This window comes from Colias eurytheme, chromosome 11, assembly GCF_061535395.1.
Source record: "Colias eurytheme isolate Ceu_HAF_F1 chromosome 11, ilColEury1 Martin Lab GWU primary, whole genome shotgun sequence".
NCBI lineage: Eukaryota > Metazoa > Arthropoda > Insecta > Lepidoptera > Pieridae > Colias > Colias eurytheme.
Window position 1 is genome coordinate 2,391,950 of NC_142990.1, and position 23,857 is coordinate 2,415,806.

At 29.7% G+C, this 23,857-nt stretch overlaps 1 long non-coding RNA gene across 3 annotated transcripts; it reads left to right on the plus strand.

Moving 5' to 3' along the window:
• The first annotated feature begins 1,858 nt into the window (after positions 1-1,858).
• On the plus strand, positions 1,859-23,857 carry LOC149904379 (uncharacterized). 3 transcript variants are annotated; one of them, XR_016457258.1, is made up of 3 exons: positions 1,859-2,172; positions 2,838-2,878; positions 17,218-23,857. It is a non-coding gene; the product is annotated as an uncharacterized LOC149904379 (long non-coding RNA). The 3 variants fall into 3 exon arrangements; XR_016457259.1 differs by lacking the exon at positions 2,838-2,878 and having other exon boundaries at positions 17,218-18,712; positions 18,891-23,857; XR_016457257.1 differs by lacking the exon at positions 2,838-2,878.

A 23,857-nucleotide genomic window follows, 5' to 3' on the forward strand; every position in this document is an offset into this window, starting at 1 on the left:
AAGTCTCTTTCTATTTTGTTATAATTTATCCGTAAAAGCTGATTGTGTCTTTTTTTAACAATAGCCGAGAGTGTAGAGCGAGCAGTAACCTTTCTATGTGTGCGTGTGACTCGACCACGCATACACAGCCAATGCATTCTCTGGAAATTTAAGGTCTATTGATCTCAATTTCTATGCTTTGCGCAGCTGCAATCCGTACTGTCTTTGTTCCCAGCTGTGGTTCCCAGACCCCAACCCTCTAATAACGATGCACACATACAAAATATTGCAGTTTCTGGAACGTTCTACATATACCTTATATTGATCGTTTATACCGAATCTGCATTCATAAAAAATTGCACCCGTATACTGCATAGTATGAGATATGACAACATGTTTTTGTATTATAAATTAAGTACCTAGTATTTTACTCTTTATTAATTTTAGTAATTAGACCAATTAGTTAATTATTGTAAAAGATTTCAACACTATATTGTAATCATATTTTTTTATAAGTAGATTTATTCAAATCATTAGTCAACAAAGAAATCATGTGAAATGATTTAAAATATATGTATGTAAGTACTTACTTACATATTAATATAATGTAGTAAATTCGTCTCTTTATTTTTTTACTATACAGTTATTAAAATAATGTATGAGTGAATCCCATATTTTAAATAACTGAAATATTTTCATTTATATGGATGGCCATGGACGTATAAAAAAAGACGGACGCCGTATTACGAACAAACAACGTGAAGCCACCATAGTAAGCTAGCGATCGTGTAAAGACAATAAACACGCACACACTCTCACCATAGTAAGCTAGTCGGCCGCCATTACGTCGTGAACTACCGACTGATTAACTGCGTCACTGTTTCACAAAAAATATTTAAAATGCCGTCTTGCGTGGTTAAATGGTGTCGCAACAGTACAATTTTAAATATTAAAACACAAGGGATTACATTCCACAGGGAAGCAAGTTATTTCTTTTATGTTTTAATGACAAAATTATTACGGCAAAATTTATAGAAAAAAATACAGCCGCCATTGTCAACAGGACAGCTGTTGCCATGGCAACATGGCACACACACATGGATGTTTCGCCGCCATTACTAGGCTTCACTCAATGTTTAGGCGATATACCGTCCGTCTTTTTTTATACGTCCATGTGGATGGCATACTTTTTCTTCATTACTTTTGATGATATTTCTATGAATTCAATATCTTAATAGGCTCTGAAGTAAAAAATATAATGCGAAATAAAATAGTGAAGGTTCTTTATTCCATAATTATACTCCAAATGTTTTTTTTTTATAATTTTAAATTAATATATTTGTATTATCATTTTTAATTCGCTAATTAATTGTGTTAGTTGTTCTTTATTTTACATATTTGAAATGTATTATTGTCCTTTAGAAAGGTCTTGTAAATAAAAATTAAAATAACTGAAATAGGTTAAAATGCTTATTGTGCTTTACATATCACATATTTTGTGAATATTTAGATCGATAAATTATTATAATTCGTAATTACATTTTTATACAAGATAAGAACAATTTACATAAATAGAAACGATAAAAAATTAGCAACATTGAATTACTGATTAAAAAAGATATTAAATCGATTAAAATTTTCTGCATCTCTTATGCTATAATCAGATTGGGAAGATTCCAGAACATCTATCGTTCTCTTTTATTCTTTATGCTTTGTCTCTTTCAGACCGTTATCGAATGTTCTAGAACTATTATCCTACCGAAATACAAATATTGCTGGGCAATATAGCAAGCTAAGCATTGCGGTGGCCTCTTTAACTTTGTCGTATAATACTGCGTCACCGGGTGAGTTCTTGGGTATAAAAGCAGCTGCGCGGGGGTTCGGGCACGATACCTATTTCATTAGAGTAGTGGAGAGGTTCGTAGGTTAGATAAAATGTATTCTAGGTGTAGTCTCTATACCAGTAGGAATTATAAAGCTTTAAAAAATGTAGATTACAAAAGTGAATTAGAATAATATAAGTCTCATAAGACCTAGAGAAGATTGCATAAAATGGATAGCATAGAATAATCCAAGATGGCGCAGTCATCGCCCGGTTGAAAATGTAGGCTGTCGTAACTGCGTAATTTGGTTTATCATCGAAAAGATGGGAGTGAAATCGCCCCGGGAGGCAGCAAAGATATAAATAATAAGGTGGGTGTGATTTTTTATCAATATTTTATTTTGGTAAAAAAAAATAGTGTCAGTAAATTAACATAATTTAATGACGTACATTTTACTTAGATTAATTAAATCGCTAATCTTTCACATTTTGGCTTAAGTACATTTTGGTCATATTATTAACAATAATTAGGGACTTTATTAATTAACGTGCCAAAGATAACCTTGTTGAATATTAGTTTAGCCAAGTAGAGTAAACAATGCCATCATCAGCATAAATATTTCGTACGTCATTATTATTAATCATAAGAAGTAAAAATAACGTCATGATAAATTTTAATGCGCAATATTTGTGCAGTAGGTATTGCAAGTACCCCCTACAAAGGGTAGAAAATAGAAATACATTATTTTTAATAAATATAGATAGATATATAAGATGCTAGAATATAAGTAAATTGTGTGTGTAACTTATTTCCATATTAATTTAAAAATTATAAGTATTATTTCGTCGAGTAGGTATTGCTAGATAGAGTAGGTATGTATTTAATTATGAAATCAAATGATGTAAGGATACGAATCAGGTTTACACAATATTGTGATTGGTTTAAAATTTTGATAAGGTTGAAATTAAGTAGGTATATACATAGTATAATTTGTACTTAGTTATTCCTGTAGCATAACACAAACGACATTTTCAGATGTGCCACAGCTCAGTCAAGAGACTAGCAATGGATCAAAGGTACAATTTAACAAAGACATGCTGGAAATTTAGGACGAAAAAACTTGATAAAATCGAGTAAAATTTTGAATAAAACTGTAGGCTCATTGTTAGGCACTTAGGTAATAAACAGATAAAATATAGGTTTCAAATCCAAATACCTAGATAAGATAGATCAGAACCCAATTGACAAAATATTAGATTTGATAGGTTGTAAGCGAATAGGGATAGACGTAGGTACTTACCTATATTATGAGTTATTTTAGAGTCAAGTGACATACCTAGGCAATTTTAGGATTTTATTGATAGAGCTCTTTTATAAAATTCTATAGCTTAGATATCTTAAATGAGTGTAGATACAGGGGTGTATACAGTTGGTAGGATTATTGGTAGAACAAGACATAGAATTACTATGACTGAATTAGGTATAATTAGGTACATAATTTAATATTATTTGTACAGAGAAATAGGTATGTAATTACAATAATGCAATTTGTTAAAATTCAAGTATCGAAATAGGTATCGTACATAATTATTATCTAAAGCAAATTGAAATGTTAATTAGGTCTATCTGCAAGAAACGGAATTCGGCTATAGCTATTCATATAAATCCATATATACAAGGTGGACCAAAAGAAGTCATCCGATGTTGTTTGGCTCTCATTTTTTTTCTAAATTAAAAACTTCGATTCTGTTTTTTGATTATGTTTATTTGAACCTTTAAAATTTTATTGGTTAAGTCGAGAAGATGATATCGGCCAAATGGGCGCCGTCACAATTGATTGCCATACGGGCTCGTTTTATGGCATTTCTCATCACTTCAGCGAGAACTTCGGGCGACCAATTCTCGCACTCGTGTCTAATGTTGTCCTTGAGGGCTTCCAAGGTCTCAGCCTTGTTCATGTAAACAAAAAAACCCCACAAAAAAGTCTGGAACGGTTAAATCGGGCGATCTTTCGGGCCAGTGCAAATCGCTAAAACGAGAGATGAGGCGACCCGGGAAAGCCGCCCTCAGAATATCGGTTGAGGCTCGCGCAGTGTGTGCCGTTGCTCCGTCCTGTTGGAACCACATATTCTCCAGTCCTAATTCGTCCAATTGCGGCAGAAAAAAACTCAGTCAACATGGCTCTATAGCGTGCACCGTGCCCGTAGCATGTTTCCGGCGACAGCGGCGATATTCTCGGCAGAACGGGTGCTCCGGGGCCGGCCACTCTTGGCAACGTCTCGTGTGGTCCCATACTCTTCAAGGTTGGTGGCCAAACGGCGCAGTGTTTGCGCAGTCAGTGTCGGACGGCCGGGGAATCGGCGACGAATTGTTACGCAAAAAAGTTGACACGATTATTCCAAGTTAATGGGTACTGTATCGCTCCATGGCTTGTTCACTTGTATTCTACATCTGTCCAGTACACAAATGTCAAAACAGATTTGACATTGGCGGCCATTTGCAAAAATGAGAACATCTTCCAATAGGGTGATTTCTTTTGGCCCACCTTGTATAAGTTATACTTAACAAATAATATTAAGAATTAAGATTATAATATGAGAAACAGATCGCAAACAAATAACGTGATAAATATATAAACAATGATTATTAGGTATTTATGATAAGTAATCTTATCGTGTACCTACTCCGACCAAATAAAAATCAATAACAAACAAGGAATAGGTACCTACCATAATAGATATAAAAGTTAAACAAAAATGACATCAAAAATATCATGAATGTTAAAAATAGTGTTTTTTCTTAATATGTGTGTGTATGTATTATCTTACAAGTGCTATGTATGATACATAAAGACATTTTAAGTTTGAAAAATCAGATGTTTTGCGCGAAGTGACAGTAGTACCCACCTCAACGCTTCGCTTATGAGGCGTGCAAAAATGAAAATATTCAGTGGGTACCTATAGTAGGTTTAATTCTTTATTATTATTTATCTAGACTTTAAATTTAAAAATTCGAGAGAAGAATTGAATAAATACAATCGATGCAATAATTAATTTCTTTTCGATTAGTCAAACGATTCATAGATTAGGTAGCAAAATAGTTTGATAGCGATACAGAAAATATTAAAAGGAAACAAGGAACTTGTTCTTAAAAAATCTTCCCTGCTGATTACGAAATAAATTACAACCATAGACAGAAATCAGAATAAACCGAAGTTTGCATTAGGTACTTTTTTAGGGGGATTGGTATTTTGATGATTACAAAAAATTATTTAATATTAGATACGCAATGATGATCATGAAAGCAATTACCTACTTTTCGTAGATTGGTAGGAATATACATTAAAACATTAGTTATATGAAGACATTTAAGTAGATATGAAAAAGGAGATAGTAGTGGTGTCAAAAAAAAAATATTATTGAGATAGGTACGGATTCATCTGTTCAAATGAAGGTACATATATATCAGTTGGAAATTAATAAGGACAGATACGAAGTAATAGGTTAAAGTTTTAGCATAGATTAAATACTAGGTTTAAGTAAGGAGAAATTGTAATATAAAAAGTATAGAAAGAAAAAGTAAGCAAAGATTGATACTTAATATGAGGAAATAATTGAAACTTGAAACGGAATCTAGTAAGAAGCAATATTTAGGTAAAAATTATTTATTCTTTATAGCGATACTTAATTAATTAGGTACTTTATTATCTAGGCCATGAAGACAAAATTATAAATTAAATATTGAATATTAAGACTTACAGATTGTCACAAAATTACAAAAAAAAAAAAAAATAACGAGAAATAATGATAGAAGCATAATTTGAATCGTTACTGATTTTGAATCTGAAAACTGTACAAATGTAAAAAATTGCCATTGGAGCTCAAGCCTCCTATCTCCAGACAAAAGACTAACAAACAAAAACCCTTTCGAATATATTATATGATAAGGAATATAATGTAATATAAGTATCTAACGATATGGGCTGTTTATTTTTTTATACGGTATTATTTTGTTTAAAAAACTTAATTGCATACAATATTGGCCAGTTTTACTCCATTCATTCCTTGTCCAAGCAACGAACCTCGTGAACAAATGAAAGATGATATGTAATATTATATTTCGAACATACCAGATACCACAGATATAACATACCATAGGTGCGTGACAAATTGAATATATCCAAGGTAATAAAATAATATAGAGATCAACGATAGAGATAATGAGATATTATAATCGTTATGAACTTTCAAGTGTAAATTTAAATAAATATAAAATACAGAGTTAAGCAACACACAAATTTAATAGGTCTACACTCTACATATAAAAGATTGGAGGTCTGAAAATATATAATACCACAATATAACAACTATAATAAAAACCTGACTAGGTACTATAATTAATATATTTAGGCGTGAACAAACGAAAGATGATATTATATCTTAAACATACCATAGAAATGAATATAGGTACCAACGTGAAAATTTAACAGAACTTTAAAAGTACTATAATATATTATGTGGTTATTAGTTAAATAACATATTAAATATGTATAAAATATATATAAGGGTGATTATACAAAAATGGGGTAACTCGATGTCATCAGCCAATTTAAACAAAGTCTTATTATATTTTATTCAAATAACAATCTATTTTAAAACAATGAAGCGTCCTTTATTTGGTCACTCAATTTCACTTCTTTATTTAAAATACAAATGAATAAAAATAATAAATTAATACCTCAAATGTCAGTACTTTGGCATGTCACAACTCCGAAAAACAACAATCAAGTGACTATCGTTTAAACATTATCATCGATTTAAGAAAACTTACTAATTCACTACAATCTTTGATGTACATAGTATTATATACTACAACTTTCATAACGCAATGTTTTCCATTTTATTTAAAAAATAAAATTAAACTTTGTCATCGTTTTCACTAGTCAGTCCGTTGTGTGTTTTTTAAATTCGAAATTCTCGCTAAATATCACCAAGTCGAGGTCAAATCCCTGTCTAAGTATTAATGTTGGTAATGAAGTTACTTGTGCACCGCATATTTTGACGGCCGTCATAACTGTACCAGCGCTAGGGTTGTGTTTGTCCTCTAAAATCTTGCTGCGCCAGTCAACATTTCAGTCCTATGGTGAGTCGTTATTTTATTGTTAATCCGATTTTTATTTTCATTTATAAATGGTTAACTATGATTTGTAAAAATATAGTTTGTTGATATTAGAAATTAGGCAAAAAAACCTAATTTGTGATTATAACCTCATATTAAGTCCCTTTTTATCAATCCGTTGGCATCAGTCCTTTGTCAGATATCGCGCCAGAGGACTGACGCGGCCCCATAGTACTGATGATTCTATCATTTTTGAGAACTTTTATCTTGATTACTATTGGTATAAGCATTTCTATATTATAATTCAGTTAAAAACATCATGCGCCACGCTAAAAGAAACTGAATTTGACTAGGGAAGAAACATTTAAAAAAGAGTAGCAAAGAAAAGAGCTATTGAAACAAACTATTAATAATTTTATTAAAAAGATCTTATTTTCTTTTAATTATTGATTTTGATGCTTTCAGGGCATAGCTTTTTATATTTATCAGATAAATACGTATACGTATAATACTGTGAAGTAAAATTACCTCAAAATAACATAAAAGTTAATTAATATACTTAATAACATTATAAAAATGTCAAGGGGCTCTTATGAAAACTCAGATGAGACTTTCATTCGAGCCTTTGGTTTTTAATTTTATAATAATTAGTACTTTTAACATAAATATTGGTAGATTTTTAGGGCTCCGAACCTCAAAAGGAAAAAACAGAACCCTTATAGGATCACTTTGTTGTCCGTTTGTCTGTTAAGACGTTTTTTTGGAACGCGTGGAGGTATCAATCTGAAATTTATATTGGATACTCAAGATTAAGAACCCTTGGGGCTGTAAAAAAATCAAACTTATAACGCAACGCAATCAAAAGATACCTACATCCGTTAATACTGCAAATTTCCACAAAATTCAATATTCGCAAGGGAATAAAAAAACACACAGGATGCTTGCCGTGTATACAGTCTACTATAGTTTACTTCTACTCGGTAAATAGCAACGTCTTATAACACAGATAAAGGAAAAATTGCTAAAAGTTTAAATTTTAAGTTACAAACATAATAAAAAATAGGTTTGTTAGGAGTCCAACTCGCACTTGGCCGTTTTTTTGTTTCTATTGTTTGTGAATTACTTAAAATATCAAGTAAAACTAATTCAAAGTAGTAAAAGTTAAGTAAGAGAGTAAGAATATTCACGTTGCGTTAAATGTCAGAAGGCTGTTTTGAAAATTGAGACATTGTTTTTCCCAGTATCACATATTATTAATTATCATTTTTAAACATGTTAAGTACGTAAAAGACATGTGCCATTATTAAAACTGAGAGATTTGTAGTAATTTTCATTGAATTTCTTTAAGAATATTACAAGTTATAGTTTTTTATCAGTACCATGTTAGCCTCGTCAGTCCCCTGGAGGCCAAATCCAGAAAATTTAAAATATCTCACAATCTATTTAAAAAAGTGGCTGGCCCGATTTGGAACAATATATTCATTAGATTAGCTATCATATACACCCTAATTTGTAACAATCTGATATAAAAAATATAGTAAACAAAATATCCTCAAAAGTTACCCCATTTTTGTATAATGACCCATAACATATAAAAAAAAACTTATTTGAATCTACTGATGGACATGTATGACTTTCGATAGATCTGTTGATGATGATCTGAAACAAACACGCATTCGTATTTATAATTAATAAGGTAATTAAATAATTATATTACAAAATATGTAAGAATAATATTTGTAAGGATGTGTATATTATTATTATAAACAAAATATAAATGTTGTGGATATTGAAATTCAAACATACCAACTCGTAACATGAAAATAAAGTAAAGTAAAAAAGTAATAAACTAAAGAAGTAAATAAGGAATATAATAGATACCAATAAAGATCTCTTTATTCAAAATATAGTAGGTAGCGGTTTATTACAGATTTTTGTAAAATACTTAAAAAAATATAATTTAAACAATAATCAAAAATCGGTGATAAATCAAAGATAAATTATAAGACGATTATAATTGGTTAAATGAATCAAAAACAACATTGCGAATAGAAAGAAAAATACAAATTTTTTATGAATCTACCAAATTTCAACGTAAATTTGAATTTTATGTAGTAAAAATACAGTGGAAACATATAAATGTTTTATAAGGAACATATTAAAAGACAAAATTTAGTAAAGTCAAAATCAAATACCTACATGCACAACAGTAGGTACCGTGAACTGTCAAATAATTAAATTTTGAAGATTTTATTGATTAGATAACATTATTTTTTATGATTTCTATTAGTATCCAAAGGATTGAAAAGTTGATTGAAAAGTTCATTAAGGGCAGGAAGAATAGCGTGAAATAGGTTTTGTAAATTTTACTTATTCGTTAAATCGAAAAATATCTATAGGAAATATTAAGTGTACCTATTACTTGGTGTATTATTTATATTTTATAGGTAAAGGTTTATTAGGAAATTGAATGCAAAAAAAAAATCAATAGTTAAAATAATATGAATCAAAGGATATATTTATTTATATTTTATTGAATTAATTTTTATGTGAAAGATTGAATTGAGGGAATAAAATCGAATTTATATAATTCATAAAATAGAACGATCGTAAATGGAGATCTAAGAAGTATCGAGAATATATTACCTAGGTATATGATACGAGTGTAAGGTAAATATTAATTATTGTAAAATGAATAGTAGGAATTAAGCTGTATGATTACAAAAGAAAACGAGATACCATCGACATTCGACACACGGATGAAAAAAAATGAAATAATTGTAAAGTATATAACTGCAATATATTATGTACATATCAAAAATATATAATTTTTATAATGTAGGATTCATACCAAATAGGTACCTAAATTTTAAATAATACATTAAAATTATTGAAACTTTTAACGGAATATCGAAACAGAATATTTAAATAACAAATGTGACCATGTATATGTATCTTGGCACTGCATAAGAATTATGACCTCAACGTTAGAAGTAAGAACAATAGGTCTTTAGTATTAAATACTATTTGAAATGTAAAGCCGGAACAAAACATTGCACTCAGAGTAAAATGGAAATATTATTATTTACCATAACCACAGAACTAACTAGCTAAGTACATACCTAGAACGCACTGGTTAAAACCTATTACTACTTTAAGTTATATTTGTAACTAATATAAATCTAAGGATATATTTATATTTTATTAGAATACAATACAAACAATATAATCGTAAAACAATACAAATACAATTGTAAATTATACCAATAACCAAACTTTCCACGCGTCGCGTATTCTTAGATCTTAAAAAATCTTTCCTTAAAATCATAATTATAAATATGTAGATCATAGAAGTGAAAAAAAAATCAAGTAGGTAGTATATTAGTAAGGTTAATCAGTACACAGCTGAGAAAGGATGTTAGTAACGAAAAGGATATACATACATATTATTATATGTAATTTGGTAAGAATAAACAATGACAAACGAGGAGAGAAATCACATTTCAATAAAAGTATTAAATTCAGAGATAATAATATGAAATAACAGAAATTTTGATCAAGTTTATAATACGGAATACATATTATTTATTTATATTGAAATAAATGTAGGTTCTAGATAGGTATGTCAGTTTAGAACAAGGCGTTGAAAAAAATAGGTTTACAAATTACAATAAATAAATAGTCAAAAGCAAATGTCAAAACAAATTAGGTGTATTTTTATTAAATTGTGATATTTTTTGTAAGTACATATAAATATATTATTGTCTACATTAAATAAGTACAAACTACAAAAGAATATGAAATTCTAACAACAACAATTAATCTTTGCATAAAAAGGTTTAAAATAATAAATTAAATATTAGTAATTAATAGAAAAAGAATATAAAATTATTACATTTACGATAGCTAGATAGGTACATGATAAAATATATTTTGAAACAAAACGCATTGGAAATGCTTTTAGGAGATTATTTGGAGGCCAGGCCAAAATTATTTTGTTTTGGTAGGTTATAAGAGCATTTTTTTAAAAAAATAGTAGGGTCTGAAACAATACAGATGTTACCTAACATTTAAGGTCACGGATTGTACATTAATAAAAAAATAATAACTATTATTATATTATTAAATAATAAATTGATTAATGTTAATGTATAGATTTAAATACTCGTAGACGTAGACGGCAAATAGATGAAAAAGTAAATAGATTGCTATAAAACAGATTGCTATAATAATATTATTACTGGCATAGTAATTAAAATTACATACTAATAGGAATTAAGTACGGTAATTATACTACATATAATGCGTTAATATAGACATTATTTTATATACGACAAAATTAAGATTTTAACCATGTTGGTAAAATGAATTGCATCATTGGTATGAGACATTTGGTAAAAGCGATAAAACAAATACGAATAAAAGGTACCTGTGTAAAAACACAAGACTTCTGAAATAAGTAAATTAATTAAATGTTATAAATTTTGAAAATGCAATGAAATGTTTCTGACAAAATATTTCTCTCAAAAAAAGTTTAACAGTTTCCAAAGCTTCGCTCGAGTGGTTAAAAGTTAACATTTGCCATATTGGAAATATTAATCTACAGAAATTAAGAAATTTAGGTGTGAACTGTGAGTCAAATGCATAATGGGTCTTCTCATAAAGAATAGGATGCTTCCCTGCGATAAATATCACCAGGCACGAAAATAACATAATACATATTTATAAAATATAATATCTATGTATAGATACGTTATTGCAAAAGATTGACGAAATTATTATATAAAAGAATTAATATGCTATACCGTGTACGATCTTGGAATTGAATATTTTGTGTAGAGAAATAAGTTATAAATCTAACTCATCTAGAACTATCATGAGGACTGTATACAAATACGGGAGAATTTAAATCTGCATTTTAATTTTTTTTAATAAAGTATTAATATGCACTAACACAATAATAATTATGAATGTTAACTTGTCGTAATTATTAAAATTATGATTGTTATTCGCAATAATTAATGCTAAAATTATTTTTGCATGCACATTGTTTGAATTGAAATTTAAATTAAATATGTGTAGGTAATTGTAATATCAAATCACACGGAATTTTTCTTTGCTTGAATATTTATTGGGAATTTTGGTTCATGTCAATAACATTTATTGCATGGGATTTTTATCACTTATTATCGCTTGAATTTTTGCAGTTTTGTTTTTTTTTTATATGTGGTTAAAATTCTGGGCTTATTTACGATAAAAGTCTGTAAAAATTACTGTTACATAAACAAAAATATCTGCGTAATTCTACAATAATAATAATTAAACAGGCAGCGATAGATGTATTCGTATTTCGTAGGTACCTATATCTTTTAATTTAGTAGGCGACACGTAGATCGGAATAGGAAGATATCAGATATTAGGTATGTTAATTTATAAATTAAAAGAATGATGATAATACAATATATTTCTTGACTCGGAAAACAGATTTAAAATGGAATAAAAATAATTTGGAAAATCCAAAAGTGCACGCCTCACATTTTTTTTTTAATAAATATTTATTAATTATTATTTTTGTTTATTTAATAACAATTAAACCACATCGAATCAGACCCTGAAAAATGAAAGGGTTCTATTCCTGAGCATACTCAAGCGTAAGAGAAAAAAAAGACTCGATTAGTAAAGTATTTCGGTCGCTATCGTGTTAACAAGAATAAAACCGGCCAAGTGCGAGTCGGGCTCGCGCACAAAGGGTTCCGTAGCAGCAAATATAATAAATTACAGTTAAATCAACCTATCTCAAAAACTATAAGAGATACTTTGATCAAACCAAAAATCGTTGAAAGAGTTAATTAGCATGCATCACCTCTATTTTTTTTAGAATTTTATACCCCGTAGTTATAAAAATAGAGGGGGGGGGACATACTTTTTACGACTTTGAGAGCTGATATCTCAAAAACCGTTCACTTTAAGAAAAATGTTTTTTAGAAAACTTTATATCATTTTAAAAGACCTTTCCATTGATACCCCACACGGGTATGTACATCGAAAAAAAAAATTTCATCCCTCAGTTACATGTATGGGGGGCCCCACCCCCAATTCTTTTTTTTACTATTTAGTGTCATATTTTTGTAGCGGTTCATACAACACATATTCCCATCAAATTTCATCACTGTAGTACTTATAGTTTCCGAGTAAATCGGCTGTGACAGACGGACAGACGGACAGACGGACAGACGGACATGACGAAACTATAAGGGTTCCGTTTTTGCCATTTTGGCTACGGAACCCTAAAAAGGATCCGCACATACAGACACACGGACGTCCAAGACAGAACTTTTTTAAACTGTTTTTTAACTAGTTTAAATAACAAAAATGACATCAAAAATATCATGAACGTTAAAAATAGTGTTTTTTCTTAATATGTGTGTGTATGTATTATCTTACAAGTGCAATGTATGATACATAAAGACATTTTAAGTTTGAAAAATCAGATGTTTTGCGCGAAGTGACAGTAGTACCCACCTCAACGCTTCGCTTATGAGGCGTGCAATTGTGTAAAACAAGACGTAAAGGTATAGGAAAGTATACATGGATGATAAAATAATATGTAGTTTTAGGTAGGTTACTATGTATGGAATTGAGGGAGTAAACGAATATAAAGATTTATAAAATAGTACCTACTATCGTTATTGGGAATCAAAGAAGTATCAAAGATAATAATAATTATAAGAGTAGGTACAGTAAATATTAACTAATGAAAATTCATAGTAACTTAGTTAATTTAGGTATATGATTAAAAAAATAGATATCTTTTAAAGGTTAATTTAAATAATAAAAATTATTTAGGTACGTACACACAGAAACAATAAAAAGAAACAATTGTTAACTTTATAACTCACATCAAAACATATTTTTAAAAGTAAAGGATTCATAACAAGTAGGTACCTAAGTTTTAAATATCTAATAAATAAAAATGCTTGAAAGTGTTAGGCGTAGGATCGAAACAGAATATTTTAATGAAAAAGAAATTAAATGAAACAATTGTTAACTAAATAACTACAATATATTATAATATACACATAAACAAAATATTATTTTTAGAACGAAGGATTAAATAGGTACCAAGTAGGTTGAAAAGTTTGCGGAATATCGGAACTGAATATTTTATTGAAAAAAATAGCATATAACTACCCACCGTTGTTAACTAACAGTTGTTTACTATATAACTACAATAGGTGTATTATATACACGAAATATATATTTTTTAGAGTAAACGATTCATAACAAGTACCTAAGTTTTAAATAGTAAATTAAAATAGGATAGCGCAATATTGAATCAGAATATGTATTTTAATGAAAAAATGAATAACTGAAACAATTGTTAACAATATACAATTCTATACACATTACAAAAATATATTTTTAGAGTAAAGGATTCATAACAAGTAAGTACCTAAGTAATAAATAATTAATTAAAATGAAGGATAGTTTTAGCGTAATATTGAAACAGAATATATTAATGAAAAACTAAATAACTGAAATAATTGTTAACTATATATTACTACAATTATAATATAATACATACTATACACATAAAAAAATATAACATTGAAGGATTGATACAAACTACCTAAGTTTTATAAGAATTATTAATTAAATTGATTGAAAGAGTTAGCGGAATATAGAAACAGAATATTTTAATGAAAAAATACATACAAATTGTATATAACTCAAACAATTGTTAACTATATAAGTACAATATACAGTTCTATACACATTAAAAATATATTTTTAAAATGAAGGATTCATGCCAAGTACCTAAGATATACATAAGTACATATAATGATTAAATTCTAGGTCTTTTAACGGAATATCGAAACAGGATGCTTTCATGAAAAAACATTAAAAGAAACACTTGTTAACTTGGTACAATATATTATAGATATCCCTACACATCAAATAAATATATTTTTTAGAATGTATCACTAAGTTTAATAATAAATTAAAACGATTGAAGCTTTTAACGAAATACCGAAACAGAATCTTTGAATAAATGAAATTGCCAAAATTGGATCATGTAGAAATAGTTTATATTAACAAACTACGTCATATATCTTGGCACAGCTTATGAATTCTGCGACCTCTACGTTAGAACAATAGGTAGTGTTTATTGTTAAATACTAATTGAAATGTAAATGGCGGAACAGAACATTGTACAGAGTAAAATGGAGATAATATTATATACCATAGCCACAGAATAATAGAGGAGAAACAATTTAAACTATAGGAACTTCGGTATCTTAAATATTTTAACACACATAAGTTTTATACTATATTCTAAAGATATTCTATAATGTTTTTAATAATTAAGAAATGACGTTCACATTATGTGAATGATAAATGATAATTGTAGCTACCCTAATTATTATGAGCCTATTATTTACTTACTTGTGAGATCTTTAATAAAATATTGATACGTCATACGTTTTAGGTTTAGATATGATAAAATAAATAGGTATTGATAAGAAATAAAGATAGATTTAGTTAGATTAATGAAAATTATTGTAATGCTTATATGTATTTATAACGAACGTAAAATTAACTGTATATTATATTAAACTTTTTGACTAAAAATGTACAATATTGTTTATTCAAACCAAAACCATGTTTTATGATATAAGTAGATACCACATAATATAACTATACTTATAAACATTTACAAAGTGTCCACTTTATAAATGGCGTCATCAATTATAAAACGATTAGTATAATCGTAATGCACTAATTAAAAAATGAAATGTCAGTTTATGATTTATTATTACCATTTATGCAAACAATAAATCCATCCAATAACGTCTATCAAGCAGCAATTGAAAGCGTGAAGTTTAATATGATTATAAAGTTAATTTGTAACAGCATTGCATGCATTTACGTTCTAATAACACTTGATTAATGTATCGTAATAATTATATTTCAGGAGTTTGTATAACTGTGTATTGATGGATCGCTTTTTCAACAGAGCCGGGTTATGACAGTCAGGCAGGCAGGTCGCATAGATGACGTTGTGGTAGCTTGTAGAGCCTTCGTATACCCTCGGTCGCGACCCTTTCGTATCAACAAGGAACCCGCTCGTCCGTAGAGAAACGTCCCCGATTAGGGATTTTCTTTAATTTAAATTAAGTACAGGTATATAAAACTAGCTCATAACATTTTTATAATAGTTGATTTGGTACACATTAAGAACGAAATTTATTTTCACTAATTCATTCAAGTTTTTGGGAATCACACGGAATTCAATTTTTAATAGATTTTTTAAATAACTTTTATTTTAACGAACATTTTCGGAACTAATAACATTTTATTTTGTGTACCTAAATACGACCTAAAAGCGTTAAAATTTTTATTCAATATTAAGGAGTAATTAACATTAGATATAAGTTAAGTAATGAGTCCGATTACATTAATTTTCAGATATTTATAAAAATATATTGGAGCTGCAGGCAGGCTTGTTCGCGATAGGAGTTAAGCTACGATAAGAGATTTCAAATATCGTCGAATTTTCATTTTGAAAGCATTTGCAAACATTCGGATATAATTTGAACACCTTAATTTTTTTTGTAAGTTTAAAAATAGTCTAGCAAATAGCATACGTCATATTACCATTAGACAAGTTTTAAAGTTAATTATAAAATTAAAATGTTTGCTTAGGTAATTATATCGTACATAAATTAAAGACTCGAGTCATGGAGTATATTATATTTAGAATAGACCGGGCGATGACAAATTTATAATAACAGTACAATAATTAAAGATTGCTTTAGATAATATTTTAATTTGACGCTAAGGAGATAAGTATAGTTGAGTTTAGTCCATATTACTTGATTCTCAATAGTATCGTCAACATATAGGATATTATTTATTGTATATATTTATTAAAATACTTTTATTTATAAATACTTAATAAATAAAAAGTCATTGCTCCGGATAAAACAAACCTGACTAATACAGACAATAACTCGAATCGAATAATTTGTGTACGTAGTACGAAAACATTGTCATATAAATGTAAACATTCAAAATATTATTTTAAATTAATTCATTAAAATAATTAATAGATAGTAATTTTCATTCCTTCTATCATTCACATTTGTTTGTACTTTGTTTACTAAATTACCATTTATACAAATATAAATATAGTATTCAAAATAAATTATTTTTATTTTAATAAAATGGTTGTTATACTTTTTAATCCCAATTCACTTTAATACTTAAAATACCCTCAATCTTTAACTTTCAGTTCTTTATAAGGAGGCAGGGATCAAATTTAATGCTCATTAATATCGAGGTGAAAAATATAGAAATTAGAACTAAAGTTCTATCGGGGATACTTTTTACGTAGATCGTAGACGTGTTTCTAGTTAGATATTCGAATATGACGGAATTTCGAGCGTAAACAAGAATACAAATGAAATTTTAAGATATACCACAGAAGAAATAGTTAAACGAATATTCAAGCAAAAGATAATACTCAGAAAAGACTTCGGAAAGGTCAGTCGAAGTAACAGGCGTCCTTTGGAAATAGTAAAAAATTGGCAAAATAGAGCATCGACATTATTTTATGTCCTGAGGTAAAAACTTAAAGCAGTAACTAGTTGTTTCAGAGTTAGTCAGCCGATTTGTTAGCTCAACTCAGAACAGGTCAGTAGGCGAGAAATACGTAGAATGTAAAGTCCCTACACCTTTATGATTTTATTGAAAACTAAATGAATTTAAATGATAATGCGCTGAGGAAGTAATTTCGATATAAGCTGAGCAAAGGTAAAGCTCTATTTTTAATGAAAGATCATTTAAACCAAAATGTCCCGGTCGTCGGTAAATCTATATGCGGTTATCGAGACTCTGACGATATCGTAAGGTAAAAGTTTTTAATGTTGTAGTTTGAAAACAGATTGGTTACTTTTACCCAGCTATCCGGTCACGGGACGAGAAGTAAGAGATATTTAGTACTTGCTTGAATTTTCCAAAGCTAAGGTCAAAAACAACACACAATTAAAGAATGATTGCAATATGGCAATAAAGATATCGATTACACCATACAAAAGGTTGGTTTAAAATATTTGCAATTTAATTTCGAATAAATAGATAAGACCGTCGGATGACTAAAACACTGGAGCAGTTTTGCAAGTATAGGTAATACATATATTGCATATATCTTACCAATCCACGATCTTTCGCATCGGAGATTCAAAAAAATGCGGAAGGTGGGTTTAACTTCTTATTTTTAAATTACCGTATTACGTCGGAGCTATATCGAAAGCTGGAAGTCTGATTAGTATTCTGAAGTAACATTTACTCGGATTATGAGTTAAGGAAGGAAGTACAAAACAAATTTTAATTAACATAATTTAACGATTTATGCCAATCCTTAAGGTCAGTAGCCGTGAAGTAAATGCAGATGTAAATTGTTGGTGTCGCGTACCACGACTAAGGTTGGTTTTATTAATTATTCTGTTTTTCCACCGAACCAAAGGAAAGTACAATCTAAATACACTTCACTTCGGGAACTCACGATAAAATATAGGTAAAAACCTTATAAACATCTTAATACTCAACAAAACATCGTGGACATGACACTATAATAAACGCCGGAAAAATCAAGGTTAATGTGTATATTACTGAAAACAGAGAAATAATTTTATTGATTGGAGATATTCAAACAACCATGCGAGTAGATTCTGCATAATTCACAATTTAACAGCTGTTAATAAAAATCACTTGCACGCCTTAGTAAGGTTAGTAAGATTGGGCATATAATGCTTTTCATGTAAGGATCCATTAAACGTATGTAATCTTTATATATTATTAATTCTTGTATGTTATTTATCCTGTATTATATATTATGTTTGCAAAATTACATTTAATTTTATTAGTGCCGCTAATTGTGTTTTTGTTTCCCATAAACATCAACAGGTTTTTGTAAAGAGGATATAAATACTATATATATAATACACCCAGCAGTATATATTACACGGATATATTAATTATTAATGGAAAAATTAAATTATATTGTTCGACCGTATTGAACACATCCTCTTTCAGTCTTTTTTTCTATATTAAAGATCAAATTGAGTTGAATTATAAGAAATATTTTAAAGCAAAAATTTACAAGATATTCAAGACATAAAGAACATTGAGCCAAGTTATATAGAAAACATCTTTAATTGAAGATTATTTGAAATATGAAGAGTGACGAAGATACTCAGAAGATTTATTTAATTACAATGATTATAATCAATTATGATAGATAAAACAAAATGAAAGCTCAATTAATGTTAATATGTGTTTAAGTGAAACAAAAATAACGTAAAGGATGATAAGGGTCATTTCCCAAAGTTACAGTTTCAGTGTGATTGTGGTATGGTTTTTTATTATTTCAATGTGGTGGGTTTATAATTAATATCAAGAGAAGTTTATGTTTGCAAAAATAGTTTGGGTGATGAGTTTTGAAATATCGATAAATAAATTCTGAATAAGGAGTAATCAGTTAGAAGCACCTAATAGCATGATTTAGTAGCTAATTGGCTATTGTGTTGATGTTGGTGAGAGTGCTAATGTTTTGTTTGTCTATCAATTATTGATAGTGTGCAAAGTATTGTGATATATTAACTTATGGTCGTATAATGGTTGCCCATATAGAAAGTTTTGTGTCAAGTGGTTGTGTTTAGTTCTATTTCTTTCTGTAATTCATTTCAAATGAATAAAGCTTTGTAATGTGCAAAAGAGCTAACACGGCGTTTAAGCTTGTTTAAAATTTATTACACATATTTTTTCGTAATACCTTCCAAATCTGCTCCAATATTATTTCGTAGGAAGCCCTTCCTCTAAATATGTTCACAGAAATTTTGACAAGTTGATGTAATACCATGAGCATCGCCATTCACCACATGACCAGTCAGCAAAGTAAATAACCAAAAAACACGGTATTCTTCGGTACGTACGTTTTAGTATGTTCACAGGTTTCCTCACCAGTTATAATACCAACGAATACTCCACAGATGATGTAGAATTTTAATTTACTTGTTACGTTAACGCTTCAAGCACGAGCTTGTGAAATGTCAAAACACTAGAAACCATCAAGAGCATTCCAATTGTCCACCTAGACGTAGGTACCGCTAACAGTGTGCTTTCAGAATTTCGTAGTCCTGTTACGCTTTGAACTGCCGCGATACAAGGAGGTGGTCTAGCTGCCATTCGATCCGTGCTTAAGGTTACAAACAATATCTACTTAGATACTAGACTCGCAGAAAGCTTGCAGGACAAATTGTCGGTTGTGACGCAGAAATCGTTCAGCAGAAAATTGGTAAAGTCCAATAGAGTTTAATTATTTAACTACTCATTGCCTACAGATCTATAGCATCGGATATGCTGAACTCGACTCTATTGGTAAAGCTTAAAGTGTCATTAGATAGGTGTGCATTTAGTGTGATTACAGATTACGCGTGTCGGGTATAAAACTAATAAGGAATTCGAGATAAAGCACTGAAAGGTTGAATGATATTTACTAGATAATACGCTCGCAGCATGCTTGCAAAACAAATTGTCCTTAGACTCACGATACGGGAGAGCATCTATCGGAAACTTGGTAACATCCAAAGCTATAATTATGTATAACCTTTTATCTAATCCCTTTCAAATAGATGTGATTGGCATCGGACATGCTGATATCCAGAAAATAGGTAAAGTTTTGTTTTTATCCCACTTAATATTTATCATTATTAGATAGGTGTGCTTTCATGTGTGATTGCAGATGTTGCACGCCCGTCGTGAAAATTTTCGAGGATTACACATTACCCTGTAATGTATTCATACTTATGTCTTTATTATTTAGCAATATTGCTTATGTAGATAAATTAACCCTTGAACTTAACATTTTCCTATATGGAAAATATCGTGTTTTAAATCTTTTCGCAGTTTTGATACGTCGTGATCGTGGAAATAGACTCCAAAAGGCGGTAACACTCGAGTTCTTTATTGCATGAGAACCAATAATCTTTCCCTAATTTCTTATAATCACTATTTTGGTACGCTTCTGTTGTAGTTTTAAGTGTTAGGGAACGGCTTTTTCTTAGTATGTTTCAGATGTTGAGCTACGGCTTTTCTAGGAGTTTGGCACGGAGTCTCAATAGCACTGTATTACAAAGGTCCGTTTTATGAAATAACACCTTTAATGACTTCCATTGCATCTTGTAAGCTAGGCAAAACGCACTTAATATGATTCCAGAATAAAGCGACAAAGCGCTTGTGACGATGCTTTCTCACTCGACTCATCCGGTAAACAAATTAATATTCTTACTATGAATAACATAATGTTATATTTTTAAAACTATTACGTTATTTTTCTATTGTATATTAGGTAGATAGCAGTTAGGGAACGATATGATTAGAATGTTTCAGATGAGAAGTGCACGCGTTCGGGAGGTTGGTCTTGTCGTCTCATTCATCGGTAAATTAAACTTTATCTATGAATGCGTGTTATTCGCAGAAATCGGTTTGTTTTTTATATTTGCAGAAAACCTGACCGCGAGGGTTCGTTAGAGCATCGAGATGTTTGCGCGGTCGAGCAATAACACAACTTACTTTTGTAAGTCAAATACATAGAAATTAAATCTTGTCGCAGAATTAAAAAAGTTACTTGGAATACATATTATAGATAATATATTTAAACATATAATATTATTTGTCGGTTTTCTTTTATATTTAGATAGGATACGATAGGCAAACCATACATTAAATGTTTCAGATGAAATCGGCAGATCCGTTTTGGAGCTTCACCATATTAATGGTAAATTTTCAAATTCATCTTTAAAATATGTTTCGCCAGAAATCGGTTTTGTGTCGTATGTTCACAGAAAATCTGATGAGGATAGAATGTCAAAGATCCAGATGATCCCGCGTTCGTTGCGTCGCCGGTAATAAAAACACAATTATTATGGCCAAAGGCCACTTTTATAAGCAAAAACGGTTTTTCTTCATATGATTTCAGATGTCCAGGACGACATTGTGACACTGATTATGTTCTAAACACGCACAAACGAGTAGGTAATATGAATACTCCTGTACACAAAGCTTAACCCTAGGCTTAGGATAGCATCCCGCAGAATTCGGTTGTTTTGAATGATTGCAGAATCCCTGGCAATGGGCGAGTTAGTCCCGAGTCCGCCGATACGAGAGGTGAAGGTTAGGTAGATATGAATGTACCACACCTAGATTGCATAAATAAGTGTATTTTGCATGTAGGAAGCATTTTGTTGAAGTATGTTTCAGATTTGGCCCAGTGTTAGCTAATGCGTAGAACGTAGCCGATTTTCCGGTAACCGTCGTTATTTAACGAAACAAATCTTAATATTTTACCCAGTATATTTAGGAAGCAGAGCCAATAATATATTGCAGACTGGTCGAGGTTAACGGAACAATCTAATTATGAGTAAGATTTTTGCCATGAGCTGTATAATATTATTTGTATATAAAATTATATATTTATTGCGTTATTTTATTTTTCCTTTAGCCAATAACATATTGTAACTAAATAGCTTTAGAAATAGTGGTAGGGTGCTATGATCATCTCTTCCAGGTCTTGAGATCTTTCACCATGTTTGGATATTGAGTGTCGAGGTGCATATCGCAATATTGTATGTAAATAAACATATTTATTTGAGAGATGTGAACGTTAACACCCAGTAATCCTAGCACGAGCACGATGTTTGTAATAGTATCGCAAATAATCATGGAAAATTCAAAATGGGTTGGTAAATTAAGAAACATTAAAACAATGTAGAATCTGCGTCTTTGGAAAGTGATTGTTAGAGGTTTGTTATAGTTTCGTGTGCAACTAATATTCGGGCTTAAATTTAACAATTTAATTCTGTAATATGTGGTGGTCATGAAATAGACGGGAAAGCTTTCAAAGTTAATGTCTGATTGGCGTTCAGTAATTTTTTTGCTGGTTGCGTTCATTGTTTTCATTTTTACGCTTTTGCATTAAACTTATTTCGCAACCTACACCGAATAGTTTTCTGTACAATTGATAACAAGCTAGCCTTAGGATAGTCTTATACCTCATACGTTTTGGTGATTTCAGCACGTAGAAACAACAGCTGTGGCTAACGTTTATATTGACATATTTGCAACTTTAGTCTTACTGAGCATGAAGCTTGAACGGTTCATGGTAATCAATCGACTTCCGGCATTTCCAGCTTGTGTGGTGCATCGTTTCAAAAACTGCGTTTACGTAATTTAATAAATTGCACAAAACCTTTTTGTTGACGCCAAAATCATGTAAATCACTCCACCCGGATGATATTGTGTGCTTTGATGTTCAATTGTCATCGGTATGTTATTTCCTTGGTATTTTTTCATGTCTTCGCTAATAAACGCTTAATTTACGGTTTGCAAATTTTATAACACTACACAGGTTTAGTGTTATGCCCTATTCCTGATATTGTGATGTGTGTTCTTAATTAGTACAATTTATATTTATTCTGTTATTTATATTGTGTTATGTAATGCTTTTAATCATCTATTTAGGACTTCACAATCTACTTGTATGTATTTATTTAAAGCAATTTCCTACATTTTTGGAATTCTTACACAATGGTTCTTGTGTACTGCAATGCTTTTATTTCACAAGCGATAAATTATTATTATACTCATATTGTGCCTATTTTGTGTATGGTAAAATGCAATATTTTATAAATCATGTAAAAATGTATAAAAACATATGCTGAAGATGGAAAGTACATGTAAGTTTATACAATGTTAATATATTTAAAAATAACTTGTATAAAATATAAATCCATATTTTTTACAGGAACTAGTAAAATATAGGATGTTGAATGATAACTAAATGTAATTTATTTAAACAAATTTCTGTATGAAAA